Source organism: Tamandua tetradactyla, chromosome 24, assembly GCF_023851605.1.
Source record: "Tamandua tetradactyla isolate mTamTet1 chromosome 24, mTamTet1.pri, whole genome shotgun sequence".
In the NCBI taxonomy this organism is placed as follows: Eukaryota; Metazoa; Chordata; class Mammalia; order Pilosa; family Myrmecophagidae; genus Tamandua; species Tamandua tetradactyla.
The window spans coordinates 182,063-202,264 of record NC_135350.1 but is presented as its reverse complement, the minus strand read 5'-3'; positions in this window follow the sequence as shown (position 1 = coordinate 202,264).

Here is a 20,202-nt window from a genome sequence, read left to right as displayed (position 1 = left end):
AGCACAATACTACCTAATTGTAATGTAATTATGTTAAAACACTGAATGAAGCTGCATCTGAGCTATAGTTTTTTTGTGTGTTTGTTTGTTTGTTTTTTATATATATTTTTATTTTTTATTTTTATCTTTTTCTCTATATTATCATTTTATTTCTTTTTCTGTTGTCTTACTATTTCTTTTTCTAAATCGATACAAATGTACTAAGAAATGATGATTATACATCTATGTGATGATATTAAGAATTACTGATTGCATATGTAGTATGGAATGATTTCTAAGTGTTGTGTTAGTTAATTTTTTTAATTAATAAAAAAATAAAAAATAATATTATTGGGTGGTGCGATTGTGGCTCAGTGGCAGAATTCTCACTTGCCATGCCAGAGACCTGGATTCGATTCCTGGAGCCTGCCCATGCCAAAAAAAAAAATCTATTATCACTCTAAAACCCAGTAACCAGTAGAAGCATCTGGGGTGTATATTTTCACACCTTCCTCCATGTTCATACAAACTTATACACCATGCATACACAAAATTGGTTGGCCAGTTTTGTAAAAATGGGAAACATGCTTTGCTCAGTAAACAATAAACCATGAACAGACTTCCAGATAAGATACCTGGACCTAATCCATTTTTTATTACAGAGATTGTTAGATAACAAAATAATCATGTATAAAATACAGGATTCCTGTATACCACTCCACCAACAACACTTTAGATGAAAGAACTTTTGAAAAATAGTTGTATTTTTCAACAGTAATTACATTTGTTATAATTGATGAAACCTTATTAAAATAGTTCTTTCATCCATTATTTACATTAGGTGTATTTTCCCCCCATATACTACCCTACTATTACCTCTTTGTATTAGTATAGTACATTGTTATTCATGAAACATTTCTCATGCTCATATTATTAAGTATAGTCCATTGTTTACAATATGGTCCATTTTGTTGTACAGTCTTATGTTTGATTTGTATTCAAACATGAAGTTCCCCTTTTAACCACGTTCATTTATATATTTCAGTGCTTTTGTTCACACTAACAATAGTATACTACCATCATCACCATCTACTTCGAAACATTTACCATCAGCCCAAATAGAAATTCTGTATAGATTAAGCCTCAACTTCCCATTCTCTAACTCCAATCTGTTTGCTGGTAACCTATATTATAGATTTTTGGCTCTATGAGTTTGCTTATTATAATTAGTTTATACAGCAGGATCATTCAGTATTTGTCCTTTTGGATCACTCAACATGTCCTCACAGTTCATCCGTGTTCTTGCATGCATTAGGAATTCATTGATTTTTACTACTGAATAATATTCCTTTGTATGTATATACCACATTTTGTTTATTGATTCATCATTTAGTGAACACTTGGGTTACTTCCATCTTTTGACAATTGTAAAAGATAATCACTCTATGAATATTTGTGTTCAGGTCTGTTTAGGTCCCAGTTTTCAGTTCATCTGAGTATATGTTTAGTAGCAGGATTGCTGGATCATATGGCAGTTCCATACTCGACTACCTGAGAATTGCCAAATTGCCACAGTGGCTGTGCCATTTTACATTCCCATCAGCAATAAATGAGTGTTCCTATTTCTCCATATCCTGCCCAGCACTTGTAGTTTTCTATTTTTCTAAATTTTGGCCATTCTACTGTGGAAATATCTCACTGTGGTTTTGATTTGCACTTCCCTAATATCCAGTGAAGTTGAGCATCTTTTCTTGTGCTTTTTTAGCCATTTGTGTTTCCTATTTGGAGAAATGGCTATTCAAGTCTTTTGCCCATTTTGTTTGTGTTCTTATTGTTAAGTTGTAGAATTTCTTTCTATATTCTAGATATTAAACCCTTATCAGATATATGGTTTCTGATATTTTTTCCCATTGAGTAAGTTACTTTCTTAAAGTCCTTTGATGCACAAAGGTTTTTAATTTTGAGGAGGTCCTATTCATACATATTTTGTTGCTTGTTCTTTATGTGTAAAGTCAAAGAAACCATGGCCTGGCTTGACTTTTTTCTAATACCTAGGCACCTAATTATCTTGATGAGTTAACTTTGAAAGTTAGTTCTTTCTCTTGCTTATGGTTTATTTTGATGTATAATTAAAAATAATACCTATTACTTTGTGTTAAGGCTTTGTGTTAAGGCTCTTATTTGATGTTGTATTTAACTTATTCTAGAACTTTACAATTACCCATGTTTAACTGATCATCATTTTGTAGGTCTCTTTTTTAAAAAAATATTTTTAGTGAGAAATCTTCACACACATATAGTCCCTCCACAGTATACAATCAGTGGCTCACAGCATCATCACATAGTTGTGTATTCATCAATATGAATATTTTTAATACACTTTCATTACTCCAGAAAAAGAAGTAAAAAGAAAAAACTCCCCTCCCTCTCACTAACCACTAATATTTTAATCCACCCAATTTATTTTACCCATCTCCCTTATTATTTATTTATATAGTTTTAAGGCCATGAGAATGTCCACATTAAGGCACCAACAAGAGGTTACCTTCCCTCAGGAAAGGCTGATGCCTATCAGCTGAGAATGCACGTGGCTGGCATCTGATGGTCCTTGTTTGTGGTTCCATTGCTTCTAGCTTCTGATGCCAGTAGTTTCCTCTGTAAGCATCTGTGGGCCTTCACTTAGCTCCTCCAAGATACAACTCTAAGTTCTGACCTGATTGTGCTATCCATTTCTGAATTTTTACAATCAGTCCTTTCACACAGTGTGTGATCCTTCAGTACCATAGGCCCAATCTTAACCCTCTTTCTAACCCCTGATGACCTGGGTTCTTAACTTTAACTCTTGATGAATTCTCCCTTTTATTAATATATGGTGTCCTTCTTTGTCTCTTTTAATTGTTTAATTCTCAGAGTTCATTCAATAATATTAGTTCATATTAGTGAGACTATACATTATTTGTTCTTTTGTTTCTTGCTAATTTCACTCAGCATAATATCTTAAAGGTTGATCCACATTGTTACATGCTCTATATTATTTTATTTTTTAATTATTTAATTATTTTACACTTGAAGTCTAATCTGTTGGGTATTAGTATGCCTACACCTGCTCTTTCCTGGTTGTTGTTTGTATGAAATATCCTTTTCCAACCTTTCACTTTCAAACATTATGTCCTTGGTCTAAAGTGAGTCTCTTGTAAACAGCATATCGATGGGTCCTGTTTTTTAATCCATTTGAGCAGGCTATGTCTTTTGACTGGGAGTTTAGTCCATTAACATTTATTGTTATTACTGGAAAGGCAGTACTTTCTTCTAGTATTTTGTTTTTTGGATTTTATATGCCATATCTTATTTTTTTTTCCTCTCTTTTTACCCTTACTGATTAACCTTCTTTCTGTACTCATCTCTAAACCTCTTTCTCTCTCTCCTGTCTTTTTCTACCTACCTGTAGTGCTCCCATTAGTATTTCTTCCAGAACAGTTTTTTTTGTTCACAAACTCTGTCAGGGTCTGCTTGTCTCAAAATATTTTCAACTCTCTTGCATTCTTGAAGGGAAATTTTGATGGATATAATATCCATGGTTGGCAGTTTTTCTCTTTCCATGTCTTAAATATGTCATACCACTGCCTTCTCACATGTCTCCATGGTTTCTGCTGAGAAATCCACATGTAGTGGATGGACGTGATAGAAAACTTTTTTCTTGCTGCTTTCAGAAAACTCTCTTTGTCTTTAACATTTGACAATCTGATTAGTCATGGAGAAGGTATATTTGGATCTGTTCTGTTTGGAGTACCCTCTGCTTCTTGGATCTGTAATTTTATGTCTTCCATAGGATTTGGGAAATTTTCAGTGATTGTTTCCTCCATTACTCTTTCTGCCCCTTTTCCCTTCTCTTCTACTTCTGAGACACCTATAACAGGTATGTAGATGTGTTTCATATTGTCACTCAGTTCCATGACTCCCTACTCATATTTTTCCATTCATTTCCCTATCTGTTCTCTTGTGTGTAGGATTTCAGATATTTTATCCTCTGGTTCACTAATCCTTTCTTCTGCCTCTTCAAGTTTGCTGTTGGATGTCTCCATTGTGTTTTTCATCATTTCTGTTATGCCTTTCATCCCCATAATTTCTGCCGTTTGTTTTTCAGGCTTTCAAGTATTTCTTATGATCACCCAATGGCTTCTTTATATTGTTCATCTCTTTTGTTTTATCTTCATTCAGCTCATTTTTTCAATTTACAGAAGATTTGTTTGAACATCTTTAATTAGTTGTTGCAACTCCTGTATCTCGTTTGGAGTGTTCATTTGTTCCTCTGACTGAGCCAAATCCTCATGCTTCCTGGTATGACTTGTGATATTTTGTTGGTGTCTAAGCATCTGATTTCCTTGATTAATTTATTCTGTAGCTTGTTTTCTTTTTTTACCTAGATTTTTCTTGTTGCTCTGCTTTGTGCTCTATCTATTCTTTGATATTCAGTTCAACTTATTCTAGACATCTAGCATAGCTTCTTTTTGATTGATTATAAATTTTAAGCTCTTGTTTTTCTGTTTCTTGCCCTACCTGTATAGAACATTTTTAGAGGAGGGTTTCTCCAGATATGATTGATCTCAGTCAGATTTTCCGAGACAAGACAGGCCCAGGTCTCAGGAAGAGTGTGATCTGTATGAAGTTTCCCTTAGGATGAGACCCATCATTTTGCCAGACTTTCCTGTGTAGCCTCCTGAATTTGTTCTTTTTTATACTGCCCAGCAGGTGGTGCTTGTCAGCCCACTACTCCCCACCTGTGTGAAGTGGTGTGGTGCTTTTAATTCTCAGCAGATCCAGTCCCTGACAGAGGTGTCCTTGAGATAGAGGCTGAGATAAAAGGCAGGTTTAAGCTGTTTCTGTTTTCCAACCCCTGGGATCTGAATTATCCTAATGAGAGCCAACAATTGTGCTGGGTCCTGCCTCACATTTTTTTGGGAAAGATACAACCTGTAGGGAATTATCTCCTAGTTACTTTGTTTCTCAGACATACCTTAACTCCACTTTGCCTGGGTCAGTGCTAACAATTTAAAATGCCTGAGGCTTTCTTTAATGGGCTGCTAAAAAAAAATTTACTACTATCCTTTTCAGAGACAGTCCCCAGTCCCCTGGTTTCACCAATCAAGAGCTGGAGTTGGTATATGGCTCTGTGTGCCCCCTTTTCGGGGGGCACAGCCGTTTTCCAGTATTCTGAGCTCAGTTGACTCCAAAACCCTCTGTTTTTTTTTTTTCTCTTCAGCCCCCAGCTCTGCCAAGAAAAACTTCAGGGTTCCTTTTGTGCTTTCTCTGGATTTATCTGTGCTCATAGCTTATATTCAGCAGTCCAGATTCATTGATTAAATTCACAGTTGGTACTTGCTAGAGCTTCCTTATGTTGCTCCTGGTAGAGTCTACTTCTTTTTCCCACAGGGAAGTGTCTCCTAAATAGCCTGCTGTGCACATGGTATAGGGGAACCAGCCTCCACAATTTGGAAGACTTTACTCTTCTGAGCTGTGATTTCAGCCCTTCCACCTGTTCCAGACTGGTGTATTAAGTGTGTTCAGTCACTGAAGTACCCCTCCACACATATACCATGCTGGTTTTTGTGTGTGTGTGTGCATCAAAGGCTTTAATTGCACTGGGTTTTAAAACAGACATTAAGTAGAACTAAAGAATATTTATAAAATATGTATAAGGTAAAAAAATACAAAAAATACTTCTATTCTTAAAAGCCAGTTTAATATAAAGAATATTAGTGTTATCTTGAAATCCTTGATATGCTGCTCCTGGATTTTTTTCCCATTCCCTGTCTCTTCAGAGATATTTTAAATTTTGTGTTGATTATTCCTCTGATTTTTTTAAATAGTTTTACTGCATATGTTTATATTCCTAACAGCATATTATTTACTTTTGCATGCTTTTGACCTTTATATAAATGGACTCATTCTGAATGTGTTCTGCAATTTACTTTGTTCCCTCAATGTTAGATTCTTGAAATTAGTTCATGTTAATGCATGTGATTGTAGTTTGTTCATTTACATTCCTATAAGGAGCCCTGTTATGTAAATATTCCATTATTAATTCATCCATGACACTCTTGTTATGCATTTGGGTTATTGCTAGTTTTATGTTCTTAGACACAGTACCATTAGGAAGTTTCTTGTCCATTTCTCCTGGAGCACTGTGCAGGAATTTCTCTAGAATAAATACCTAAGCATGGGGGTGTGAGGGTAGGTCAGTGGTAGAATTCACCTCTGCCATGTGGGCAACCTGGGTTCGATTCCTAGCCCATGCACTCTTCCCTCCTCAAAAAAAACACGAAGAGACAAGCAAACAAACAAATGAAAAACCAAACAAAACCAAAAGTTCAACAAATGGTGCTGCAATAAGGGAATACTCACATGGAAAAAGAAGGAAATGTGAACCCTGCCATACAGCATACAAAAAAAAAATACCTGGGCCTGGAATTGCTGGATCATAGCGTATGCATATGATGCATGCAGATTTTAAAAATTTAACTCTTTTCAATAACACAAAATTACATTGCTAAAGAGGTCTTACCAATTTTTGCACTGGTGGAGATTGCCAGTGTCTGACTTTATTGGTGTAAAGTGTTCATTTTAAAGTAATATATGTACACTGAAATAAGTTAGGAAAAAACATAAAGTCAGAAAACAAATTTTAGAAAACACATGTCCCATAGAATGATAGATAATGACTTAATATTTTAGTGTATATTTTCCTCAGTCCACAGTACTGTTTTGTTGGTGGTAGTCTATAATAGCCTATTTTTAAAATACAGTTTTAATCGCATTGGATTTATATTTGAATACTTTTACTTTATGTTAGATTTTGGACATATTTTAATAGCTTCATAACAGTTAATTATCCTTTGGATTTTTATTCTCCCACCTCAATTTTCTACTATTCAAAATAAAGTAGATGTATTGGGTAATAAAGACTTTTAGTTTTGGAATCACTTCCTTTGGTTAAGGTAGAATAAGTACAATTATTAACTCAAATATTTTTAATATTTTAAGACTATAAATAATGGGTAACATTGCATTAATTTTTTAAAATTTATTAAAAGAAATTTAACAAATGAACTAAAACATTAACATATATAATCAGTAATTCACAATATCATCACTTAGTTGCATATTCATCATTTCTTAGTTTCATATGAAGGAACCCCAAGACTGGGGGTTCAGCCTATAGCTTTGGTTGTCCACACTGCTTGTGGGAATATCAAGAATTCAACTTGGGGAAGTTGAATTTCTCCCCATTCTCACCATTCCCTGAACACCATGCTGTTTTGATTGCTGTAGCTTTGTAATAAGTTTTTTTTTAAACATATAATCACAATTATTGTGCAATCTAGGCTTCCCTGTTAGAAATTTCTTTTTCTTTTTTTTTTTAACTTTGTTTATTGTATAATATAGCATCTATTCAACGCAAAGAGAAAACCCATAGTTTTCAAAGCACTCTTCAACAAGTAGTTACAGGACAGATCCCAGAGTTTGTCATGGGCTACCATACCATCCTCTCAGATTTTTCCTTATAGTCGCTCCAGAATAGAAGAAGCTAGAAGGAATAAATATTTTTTAATCATAACAATCGACATTTTTTTCCTTTTTTTATGAAAAAAATAACATATCTACAAGGAAGCAATAAATTTCAAAACACAGCACAACAATTAGTTAGAGATTAGATTTCAGAGTTTGGTATAGATTACAATTCCACAATTTTAGGTTTTTATTTCTATCTGCTCTAAGATACAAGAGACTAAAAGAAATATGAATTTAATGATTCTGCAATCATATTCATTTCTTATACCCTACCTTCTCTGTATAACTCCACCAACAACTTTGTTCTTTCTATCCCACTCTTTAGGGATACTTGGACCATGGCCATTCTAACGTTTCATGTTGGAAGGGGCTGTCAATAATACAGGGTAAGGAGATGGAACTAGCTGATGTTTTGGAGAGGCTGGGCCCCCTGTGTTTCCGAACTTATCTGGTCCAGGACCCATCTGGAGGTTGTAGGTTTCTGGAATCTAGTGCATGGAACCTTTGTAGAATCTTATATATTTCCCTATATGTTCTTTAGGTTTGGCTGGAATTTTTTGGTTAGGATTTGGCAAGTTATGATAGGTAGGAATGTCTTAACTGAAGCTTGTGTAAGAGTGACCTCCAGAGTAGTCTCTCCACTCTATTTGAACTCTCTCAACCACTGATACTTTATTAGTTACACTTCTTTCCTCCCTTTTGGTCAGGATGGAATTGTTGGTCCCACAGTACCAGGGCTAGCCTCATCTCTGGGAGTCATCTCCCATGCAGCCCAGGTGACTTTCACCCCTGGGTGTCATGTGCCATGTAGTGGGGAGGGCAATTATTTCACTTACGGAGTTGGGCTTAGAGAGAGGAGACCACATCTAAGCAACAAAAGTGGTCCTCCAGAAGTCTTAAGCATACCTATAGATAGGCTAAGCTTCTCCACTACCCACATAAGGCTCACAGGAATAAGCCTTAAGATCAAGGGCTTGGCCTCTCGATATGGGTGTCCCTAATGTTTGACACAGTATCAGGGGATTCCCTGATGATAAAGTTTAATAGTTCCTTATTTTTTCTCCCATCCACCCAAGTGACTCTTGGGTGATTCCTAAGAGTCACCCCCAAGAGAGTCTCTTTTTTTGCTCAGATGTGGCCTCTCTCTCCAGCCAACACAACAAACAATCTCACCACCCTCCCCCATCTATGTGGGACATGAATCCCAGGGGTGTGGACCTTCCTGGCAACGTGGGACAGAAACCTAGAATGAGCTGAGACTCAGTATCAAGGGATTGAGAAAAACCCTAGAATGAGCTGAGACTCAGCATCAGGGGATTGAGAAAACCTTCTTGACCAAAAGGGGGAAGAGTGAAATGAGACACAGTACTTTGCCAATACTTTTTGATTATCTCCTTGATATATTCTAAGATCTATCCAGGTATTACTTTAAGCTATACAGGATTAAAGACCTTCATTCTTATTCTGGGTTCCCTGTATTTCAGTTTTTCAAATGAGCTATAGAGGTTATGTTAGATTATGTGCTACAGAAAATTTATGTTCCAGACAAAATAAGCCTTTTTTCCTTTGATCTCAAAGAGTAGGTGCAGTTCTAAAATATAGGCAATGTTTTCCTTACCCTGTGTTCTGAATTGCCTTAATCCTGACCTGATCAGCTTCATTCAGGGGTGGGATGAGACTGAGCTTATGCAAGAGAGGTGGATTGGGCTGGGGCAGGTGTGTCTGCACTGAGGGTGGGGGTGTGGGGCAGGTACACACACAAGGGGTTGATGGGGTGGGGGCACTTGGAGCGCAGGGAGTGGGGGTGCTAGATGGGGTTCAGGTGCTTGGGTTGTGGGGCTGTGCTGGTGAGGGTAGTGCATTCAAGGAACATGGCTTGGCTTACTTCCTTTTCCCCCTCTCCAATCCATACACTCCTGAGGGCTCTGGGCTTCCACATTTGACTGTTTTCACCAGCCGGACTGTTTCCAGTTCTCTGCTTCTCAGTTCCTCAGCTTTTGCAAGCAGGACCACCCTACATGCTGCAGAAGGCCCTCCTGGGTCACACTCTGGAATCACCATCTCAGTTACCCTCCCATCCCTTCTCTAGCTATTCCTTGGAGCAGGGCTGAATTCAGTCTATCCTATTCTACCATTTTCCAGGAACCCTTGTAATACATTTTATGATCAGGAAGTGTGAATCCTTCAACTTCATTCTTCTTTTTCAAGATGGCTTTGGCTATTTGGGGCCCCTTACCCTTCCATATTATGGAAAAGATTGACTATTTCTGCAAAGAAGGTTGTAGGAATTTTGACTGGGATTGCATTGAGTCTATACATTGCTTTGGGTAGAATTGCCATCTTAACAATACTTAGTGTTCAAGTCTATGAACATGGAATATTCTTTCATTTATTTAGGTCTTCTTGGATTACGTTAAACAATCTTTTGTAATTTTCTGTGTATAAGTCCTTTACATACTTGGTTAGATTGATTCCTAGATATTTGAATCTTTTAGTTGCTTGTGTAAATCCTTTTTTCCCTTGATTTCTTCTTCCAGTTTCTTATTTCTGGTGATTAGAAACACTATTAATTTGGGAGTGTTGTCTTGTACCCCAAATTCATTTCTGTAGAACTTTGCTATTGATTTTTCAGGATTTTCTGTATGTACCATGTTCCGCTTTGCTAAAGCAGCCAGAATGCAATAAATCGGAAATGAATTGGCATTTATAAAGGAGATTTATCAAGTTACAAGTTATGATTCTAAGGCTGTGAAAATGTCCAAATTAAGGCATCAATAAGAGAATTCCTTCACTTAAGAAAGAAGTGACAGTGATGGGAGGACTGTGACAGTCACTGAGGGTCAGAGTTTGGAACAATGGGAGTTTTGTGAATTGTCAGAGATTGTGGAGATCTCTTTCAGTCATCTCAAATTTCAAGCAAAAAAGAAAAAAAAGGAAGTCAGCAATTATGGGTGCCTGTGATGGTGAGGGGCTGGATTGTCAGAGAAGGGCAGGTTTGGGGGCTGTGGGGTTTGGTGATCAGGAGTATCACTTGGGATCTGAGGTGGAGGCCTGGGAGTCAGTGATGGTGATGTTTGTAGATGTCTGGTTAGCAGACTCTTTGAGAGTAATTATTGTACTATGATGAATAATGGGGATACTGGTTGTTAGTGGGGAGAGAGTGGTTGGTGAGGTTTGTGGAGAGTCAATATTGAGGTGTCCCTGAGGATCATAGGTCATCTGTATGTGGTTGGGGAGAAGCAGTGATGTTGGGTTTTACATGTCAACAATTAGATGGTGTTCAGAGTCATAACTGGACTTTCAGTGATGACTTGATTAGTGGAATTAATGATTAAAAGTCCTCTAAGATTCTGTGACAGAGCCTTAGAGATTCAGGGGTTTGCTAGGATTACAAATTTTAGAGGTTTAAGATCCTGTTGAGGTCAGTTATTGGAGATCTGTGGGATTGGTGATTGAAACTTGTGGGGTTTGGTAGTTTGGGGAAGTTGGTGAAATTTAGTGATTGAGGAGTTAACAATGTCAGTGATTGGAGGCCCATAGGAACACAGTCTACAAGTAGTATGTTTTACGCCAGGCCATGTATCAGGAAACAGAGACATAGTGCCTCCCTTAATGTCCTTAGAATTTGGAAGTAGACAAGAAAAAATAAAAATAGAAACAAATAATTCCAAGTATTGATAAGCGCTATGAAGCAAGGGAAAGAGGATAATGTGGTAGAGAGTATCTGAGGGTAGAGAGTGTGTGGCTTTAGCCAGGTTAATCAGGGAAAGCCTTTCTGAGGAAGTGACAGTTGAGACATAAATGATAATATGGAGGCAGTTGTGCAAAGAGCTGAAGAAAAAGTGTTCCAGGAAGAGGAACCATCTAATACAATGTTTCTCAGACAGGATTGAACTTGGTGTGCTGAAAGAACTTAAGGAAGGCCAGTGTAGTTTCAATATAGTCATGGAAGAAGTTATAAAAATCTGAAATCACAGTGGTAGGAAAGGACCAGATCCTTTAGGATCTTGGCTATGGTAAGGAGTTTGGGTTTATTCTGGTTGCAGTGAGAAACCATTCTGAAAGTTTTAAGCAGGGGACTGAACAGATCTGCTTGCTACCTTAAGAAGATCACCTTGACCACTCCATGGAAGATGGACCACAGAGAGGCAAGAGTAGAGACAGGGAGGTCAATTAGGAGTTTATTACAGTAATAAAAGGGAGGGGATCATGATGGTTAGAGTAGGGTTGTAGCACTGAAAGGAAAAGAAGTTAGAGTTAGAATATATCTGGATGTGAACCAATGGGACTTTCTGATGACTTTTCTGTTATGGGATGTGGGGGAAGAAAAGGATCAATATTTACCTCTAGAATTTTGACCTGAAGATGGATGGTATTTCTGATTTCTGAGAAAGAGTGGTATGGGAAAAGACCACCATTTTGGGTTTTTTTTTGAGAAAATAACAATAATTTCTTTAATATCAAAATATTTTGTCAGTGTTCAAATTTTTAATTGTCTGAAATGTAATGCTTTTTTTTTAACTTACAGTTAGTTTCTTTGACGTGGAATCCAAATAAAGTCCACCCATTGCAGTGGGTTTATTATGTCTCTTTTAACCTACTGGCTTCACCTTCATCTGTCTCTCTTGTTCTCTTCTTCCTTGGAGTTATTCAGTTATTTTTACAAAGATGGTAATTTGTCATATAGAATTTCCCACAGCTTGTGGTGTTGTTGATTGTATTTCTGTGGTGTTTTTCATGGGACTCCATTTCTTTGTATTTTCAGTCAATTAGTATTTGGATCAGATTAAGTGACAATTTGTTTGGTAAGACTATGTCATGGGTGGTAGTATGTGCTCCCATTAGAAAGTGTGTAACATCTAGTCATCTCTCTTTTTGTGATATTAGTTGCAGTTATAAATCAAGGCCAATCCCTCAGGGGTTACAAAATAGTGATGCTCTAATTCTATCATTCATTTTTTAAAAAGTATCCCTTTTTCCTTTGTTCTTTACTCTATTAAGCAACGTCTCATCTACTTTTTATACAACTTTATAGTAGAATTAATATAGGAAAACCAGTACAAATTATTTACTAGCTTTCTAAACAGTGAATTGACTCACTAACATTATTCTCCACTGTGACCCATTTTTTTTTAGCTGACATTGTAACTCATGGAATGTTAACATATTTGACATATTCATTCTGTTGCAGTTATTACCATTTTTGATGCTCAAGTTGTCTTATTTTTAATGAGACCTCTTGGCACCCCTTTTTAAAATCAGTGTGCTAGGAATATGCAGGTTTATTTCTGAACTTTCCATTCTGTTCCCTTCATCTATATATATGTTTTTGTGCCAGTACCACCATGTCTCAGTTACCATTGTTTCATAGTAAGTTTTGAAATTGAGAACTGAGAGTCTTCCTGCTTTGATCTTCATTTTCAGGATTGTTTTAGCTATTCTTAGTTCATAAGTTCTTTTTTTTTTGTTCTTTTTCAGGATTATATTGGCTGTTCTAAGTTCCTAAGCTCCATCTGAATTTTAGAATCAGCTTGTCAGTTGTCACATAGAAGTCAGCAGGAATTGTGATTGGGACTGTATCGATTCTCCAAGGAACTTCTTTAAGTTGGTTCCTAATTCCTTTTGATAGGACTCTAGTAGGAATATCAGATTTTCTGGATGGAAATGGGAACCTCATGGTTGTTGACATTTGTCCTATTTTGGCCATGTCCAGATTTCAACACCCATTACACATTCAAGTAGAGATGTTGAGTAGCTTTTTGATGTATAACTCTGGAAGTTAGGAGAAGTCTCCACTGGGAAATCTGTATTTAAATGGAATCAGCATTAAAGTTGGCATTTAAAGCTGTAAGACTGGGTGAGGTTACCTAGAGAGAGACGGCAAATGGGAAAGAAAAAAGAGCCAAGGTCAGAGCTGTGAGGCATTCTGTCCATTAGAGGTCTGACTAAAGATAAAGGACCAAGAGACTATGGGGTGACCACTGAGAGGAAGAAAATTGTGGAAGTGTGGTGTCACACTAACATAGAGAAGAAAGCTGTTTGCATCAATGGGATTAGTCAGTTGTGTTGTGTGGTCTTGTGAGTTCTGGAAGAATGACTACAGAGACCTTGACTATGGCGAGGTGTGGCTCAGTAGTCATTTTGACTGATATGGATATCAATGGCTCTTTCAGTGCAGTGATGGGGTAAAATTTGTTGGAGTGAGGTGAAAGACTGGAAGATTATGAAGTGAAGACAAGAAATATATCAATATTTATGAGAAATTTTTCTGTCAGTATAGCAAGGAACTAGATATAGGGTGGGGCAGGAGATCAAAAGGGGGGTTTTCTTCAGATGAGTGATATTAAGGCAGTTTTGTATGCCCATGGGAAAGATCTAGCAGAAGGGGAGATATCAGTTGAGGAAGCAGTTGGGGATGCAATCCAAAGCACAAGTGGAGAACCTGGCTTTTGCTGAGAGAAAGGACATATTTTTAATTTTAACAGAAGGAAAAGCAGACCTTATGGATTAGGAAATAGCATGGTGGAATTGGTGGTGACGAGGCAAGATTTCTCTTATCTATTTGAAAATGTTTTTTCTTTGAAGCATAGGGAAAATTCATTAGCCAAGAGTGGGTAAAGATGTTGGGGATTTCAGGAGAGTTAAAAAAAGTTGAAACAATAATCTTGGAAAGAGGAGAGGTGAATTTCCTAGGGAAAAGTAGTAGGATTGCTGGCAATATCAAGTGCCCATTTAAAATACATTTTATGGATGTAAATTAAGTCCAGTCTGGAAAATTGCTTGATTTTTACCATGCAGTGTTTAGCTACAAAGATGCAGAGGGGAGTCTTACCAAGGTAGATGTTTTTCTAGATGAGCACAATGGAGTAAGTGTAGAACACAGAAATTAAAGTTGTTTTCAAGGAAATGTATATGGTGGTAGAACAATGAATCCAAACAATCTAGCTTTGAAGGGAATGGAAGATTGTGAAAAACAAGGATGCCATCACTGGATGAGTGATAAGAGAGTGGCTGAGATTGGGTGTAGAAGAAAAGATTTCCAGAGTTGGATAAGAGGGGATGAGGTATTAAATGGCTCTTCCATTTGGATGTAGAGGTAGCATAGAACAATGACAGGAGTTGTGGTGGAGAGGAAGCTGGTGCTTAAGTTTTCAGTGAATGAAACAGAGTAATGACAGAAAAAAGTTAACATAGCAGGCCTGAGATGGCTATCCTTAGAAAGGCTGGCTTGCAAGGATGATGTCTTGGAATTTAGATTTCCAGATGATTCCCTCCATTTTCAGAACTGATAAGAGTGGTTCACTGTACATACAATGTAGTTTATGTTGAATGCCTATATTCCTTCTGTGAGTCTGGAATTTCTATCCATGCTAGACCAAATGTACCTTTGTGATCAGCCCCCAGAAAAACTTGGGTTCTTAGTGCTAGGGAGCTTCACACATGTTGTCATAACTTGTTGCTGGAGGAATTAAGGACATCCTATGTGACTCCACTAGGAGAGGACTCTTGGAAGCTTGTACCTAGTTTCCTCTAGATGTTGTCCCTGGTAACTTTACCCTTGGCTGATTTTGCTTTGTATTCTTACTCTATAATAAATTATGTATAGTAGATAGTGAATCCTGTGGGTCCACCCTGTGAATCTCAGACATGGTAGTGGTCTTGGGACCCCTAACACAATGATCAAGAAGTTGGTCGATTATACCAACAATAAGAGCTAATGGGTTAAAACCTTTTGACCCTCTAAATGAGCTGGGTTTTTGAAGGAGAAAGAAGAAATGGTTGGAAGTAGTCACTGACCTCATCTTCTGGCCTAAGGTACAAAAGTCATATGTGTTGGGGGGAGTGGGCAAGATAAATAAAATCTACTTGAGAGCACTGCAAGGAAGAAGCATTCTCAGGATGCAGATTTCAGTTAAAGCCAGTTGGTGCAAGGAATGGCTCACGAGGGTGAGGGTGCATTAGAGTTGTTATTGGTGATTACAGATTTTGTAAAGGTCACTCCTTGGTAGTCCTGTGGGTATCAGTTCCCTGTTACTGACACCAACAAGGGAATGATAGGAGAGGGATTTTGAAATCACATGGGAGATAAAGATTGATATATTCTGTGAATATCAATGGTTGAGGAACTTGTGGGAAGATATGTTTGGAGTGTCTGTGGAGGCAAGTGATTGGGGCGCTCATTTTCTGTTAGTGATTGAAAGGTTTGTTGGGGTCAGGCATTTTAGAATTATGGGACTCTAGGATTAGAGGAGGCTGTATTGGCTAAGTGATTGGGAAGCTAGTGACAGGCATCAGTAGGGGTTCATTGGAATTCAGGGGCTAAAGATCTGTGGTATGAGGGATTGGTGACAAATGCTGGTGGTCTGTGGGGGTAAGGGGTTATTGTTAAATATTAAACAAATTTATTTGTACATGTATTGTTTAATATCAAAATTCTTCAATGGCTGTCTCATCATTCTCTCATCTGCCTAATAAGAAGAGAATTTTAACATGCTTTAATTTCACCCCTCTCCCCAGTACTTCATTCCTGCTTATTCTTTGGTTAGGAAAATGAAATGTCTCAAGTCTTCTACCTCAGAACTGTAATCACTTTTCCAAAGCCTGTAGCATCCATGTTATAATGGAAGAGGCAAAGTTGGTTTCTGTTTCTTCTTTTGGTAAATTGTCCTTCTTTCTGATATTAGTATGATATTTTTCTTTATCCACTTAAATATATTAAAAAAAAACCCTTGGCCTGGGTTAACCAAGCACCAAGTAGCCCTGAAGGTGAGTTTATGATGGACTCTGTGTCTGGTGGATGCATTGGGAGGAGTGGGGCCTTGTGTAGGCAAGGACTAGGAGAAGAGAAGGCCAGCTGTATGAGGGGTGGTGGTGGTGAGGGGACAAAAAGAGGGAATGCTGATGCAATCTCAGCAGGGGGAAGTTATTCTGGAGGTGACTTCCCAGGCTGAAGCTGGAGTTAGAGAAGGAATAGATGTTACCAGATGGGGAAGGGTATGGAAGGGAGAGGGAACAGACCTTCTAAGGTCCAGAAATGGTGAAGGTAGTATAACCAAGAAATCAGGATTTAAGGGATGATTTTGATTACTGAATCATTGTATAGATTTTCCTTTTCCTTTCTGGGACTTTGAAGTAGACAAAGGAGAGCACCTAGGAGTCCTAAAATGTAATCAAGAGGTTTGAATATCTGGAAGGATTATGAAAGCCTTTATCTTTTATTTGATGCCTGTGTGACTGTAAGAACTGTTAGGCCCTTTATCTGGTTATTTTCTTATGGTTCTCTAGGAGCCAAGGGTTAAAACAAGACCTGCAGAATTTGTTGGGAGCAGCTTGTGTCAGAGTGGCAGCAGTAAACTGTGGAGATCATTATCTGCTTTATGTAGAACAGTCTGGGAGGAAGAGAATGTTTATTTACCCCAAGTGTTTATGTTAAGTGTAAAGAAAGATAAGCACTCTGTTCCCTCAGGAAATGCATGCATGCCTTTTGTCACCCTGCAGCATATAAGCAGGATCTGGTTAAGAATAAAGTTGTCTGTTGTTTGTTATGGCTGATCTTCAGACCCCCTGATCCCCTTTGTCTTTCTTTCTCATCATTCCTTAATATCCTTCAGGCTCTGGTTCCATAGGAAGCAACATCTGGTGCCCAGCGTGGGGCTCGAAGAAGAAGACTCCAAGACAATATTAAGGAACCAAGGAAAAGTCTCCATTAGAGGGACGTTTGTCCAGCTGATAGAAGAGTACTCGACTCATATTGGTAAGTAACCATTTTTCTTGTAGCATCAGGGTAACGGGTAATCATAATAGGTGGCTGGAGGAGTATGTTTGTGTGTTAAAACATTGTTAAAAACTGCAGGGGTCTCAGTGAAGACTTCAGAGACAATAGAGTCTTTTCTTTAGTACAGAAGTGTTGTTATTGGTTTCAGCCTTAAGGCTGTAATGTTTTAAATCTTAAGCAATGGAAATTGGTTATGAAGGCTTTGCAGTAAGCATAACAAAACAGGGAAAATATTCCTGTTTCTATTTGGTCATCGTGTTCAGTCAGGCAATGAACCACCTAGCCCCTGCTTTCTCTTAAACTCTGAGTTGTGCTTTTTCTCAATCTCCCACTGCCCCTTCTGACCCTGTTTGGACAGTTGCTTGAGCTGGACTCAACAATTGGTGCCCAGACAGGGATCTGATAGGGGAACTCTTAAAGCTTAAAGTGAAGAGATTCTCCAGGGACTTCCACTACAAATACTACAAATGAGCCTTTGTGGGTTGAGCAGTGGCCCTTATCTATAGAAAAATTAGAGGCTCTAACTCAGTTAGTTCAAGAACAGTTTAAAGCAGGACATATAGAAGAATCTCATAGTCCCTGGAATTCTCCAGTATTTACTATAAAATAGAAATCAGAAAAATGGAGAGTGTTAACTGATTTGATAAAAATTAATGCTGTAATTCAACCTATGGAGTCCTTACAACCTGGCTGGCCCACACCAGTTGTAATTCCTAAAAACTGCTCTATTATTATAATAAATTTAAAAAATTGCTTCTTTACCATACCTTTAGCAGAACAAGATAAAGAAAAATTAATTTCTGAGCTTGTTCTTAATGAGTTGCCTTTCAATACCACTTGGAAAATAGCATTAAGTGATTTTAAAGAACAAATTGATAATCATTTGCCTATGTCAGAACTTAACAATTTTTAAAAAGAACACAGTGGATTCTGCCTAAAATAGTTCAGGCTTCCCCACTGGAGGGAGCCAGTACCATCTTTATTGATGGTAGTAGTAATGGATGGGCTGCATATATGACCCCAGGGGAAAACAAAAGTTACAAAACACCTTATACCTCAGCTCAGCACACTGAATTAGCAGCTGTAATTCAAATATTGCAAAATTTTCCACAATCCCTTAATATTGTTTCTGATTCTGAATATGTCTGCCAAACAGTTACTCATACTGAGACAGCTTCTTTGTTTGAAGGAGATGAATTGTCTCTAACGTTTTTACATTCACAAAAATTAGTCAGAAGTTGAATTACTCCCCTTTTTATCATGCATATAAGAGCTCATACCATTCTTCCCGGTCTTTTGTCATTACAAAATCAGCAAGCAGATACTCTTGTGGGGGTAATTCAAGATCCCAGGACATTTCACAAATTGACTCATATTAATAGCAAAGGGCAGGCTGGGTCTCCAGGCCCCCAGACTGTGGCTAGAAGTCCCACAAAAGGGACAGCAAAAAAGGCAGGTCCACAGAAGTGTACAAATGGGTGACTCAGATACCGGAAGGGGTTTGGCTGTCTGTATTAGTTTCCTAGCTGCTAAAACAAATACCACACAATGGGTGGCTTAGCAACAGGAATGTATTGATTCAAGATTTCAGAGGCTAGAAGGTGTGTCCCGGCTTCCAGCCATCTTTGGGGTTCTTTGGCTTTTCTGTCACACAGTGATGTGCATGGCAGCGTCTTCTCCCTTCTTTTCTGACTTCTGTTGGCCATCAGCTACCAGCTGCTCTCAGTGGCTTCTCTCTCTTGTCCAATTTCCTTTGCTTTTTGGTCATATTGGGTGAGGCCCGCCCTCATCCACAGGGGCCGGGATGGCATGGGTAGTGCAAGGCCAGGAGTGCCCAGGGACTGGGGGTGCATGGCATTCCATGAGGCAGGCAGAGGTAGAATGAGGGGGCCACTGACTCTTAGCTGGGGAAGGAGGGAAAATGTGGGGACCTGGGGGTATGAAGAACAGTGACAGGTGGCCTGTTGTCATGGCAAGTGGACAAGCTGTTCAGCATAAGAGTTGTGGGTTCCAGCTGGAATGCTGGGAATGGTGTTTAAGAAGCAAGATGCCACAGGTGGAATTCCCTGGACACTAGGACATGGAGAGAGAAGGGGCAGGGTCCTAAACCCAGGAGGTGGGAAGTGTCATCTAAGCCTGGGGTCAGCAAAATTCACAAAAACGGCCACAGAGTTAACATATTAGGCTGTGTGCCTCTTGGTCTCTGTGGCAAGCATTCAACTCTGCTGCCATAGCAGGAAAACAGCCACATTTTCCCAGGCAGAGCTGCTTCTGGCCCCAGTCTCAGAGCTCACCTTCTGGGTAGGCTGAGAATGTCCAAACCATCAGTTTCTGGTTTCTCTATGCTTAGGAATTAAGTTCTCAGCTTGTCCCCTTCCTCCTGCCTTTCACTACAAGCTGCAAGGAGAAGCCAGGCTGCACCTTCCAGAGTACTTGGAAATCTCAGTTAAATACCTAGGTTTGTCTCTTGCAAGTCCTGCCATCCTTCCAACATCAGAGCTCAGTGTCCCAAGTTCATTTCCAGTAACACATTTATCATTTCCTACGGCCTCTTCAGAAGGCCTTTAATGTCCATATTTTTACCCACAGTCTCTTCAAAGCAGTCTAGCACTTCTCTGTTAAGTTCTCCCGGCCTCTGCCCATTTCCAAGTTTCAAATCCAATCCCACATTCTTAGGTATTTGCAAAAGCAGCACCCCACTCTCCAGTTTCAAAACTGTCTTAGTTTTACTAGGCTGCTAGCACAAACACCACAGGCTGGGTTTGGCCCTGGGGGTTGGAGGTGGCCAGGGCTCCCACCTGCAGAGCCTGCTCCTCCATTGCCTGGCCCCACCACGTGCTACAGGCCCATGAGCATGACCCTGTGTGGTAGCTCCCTTT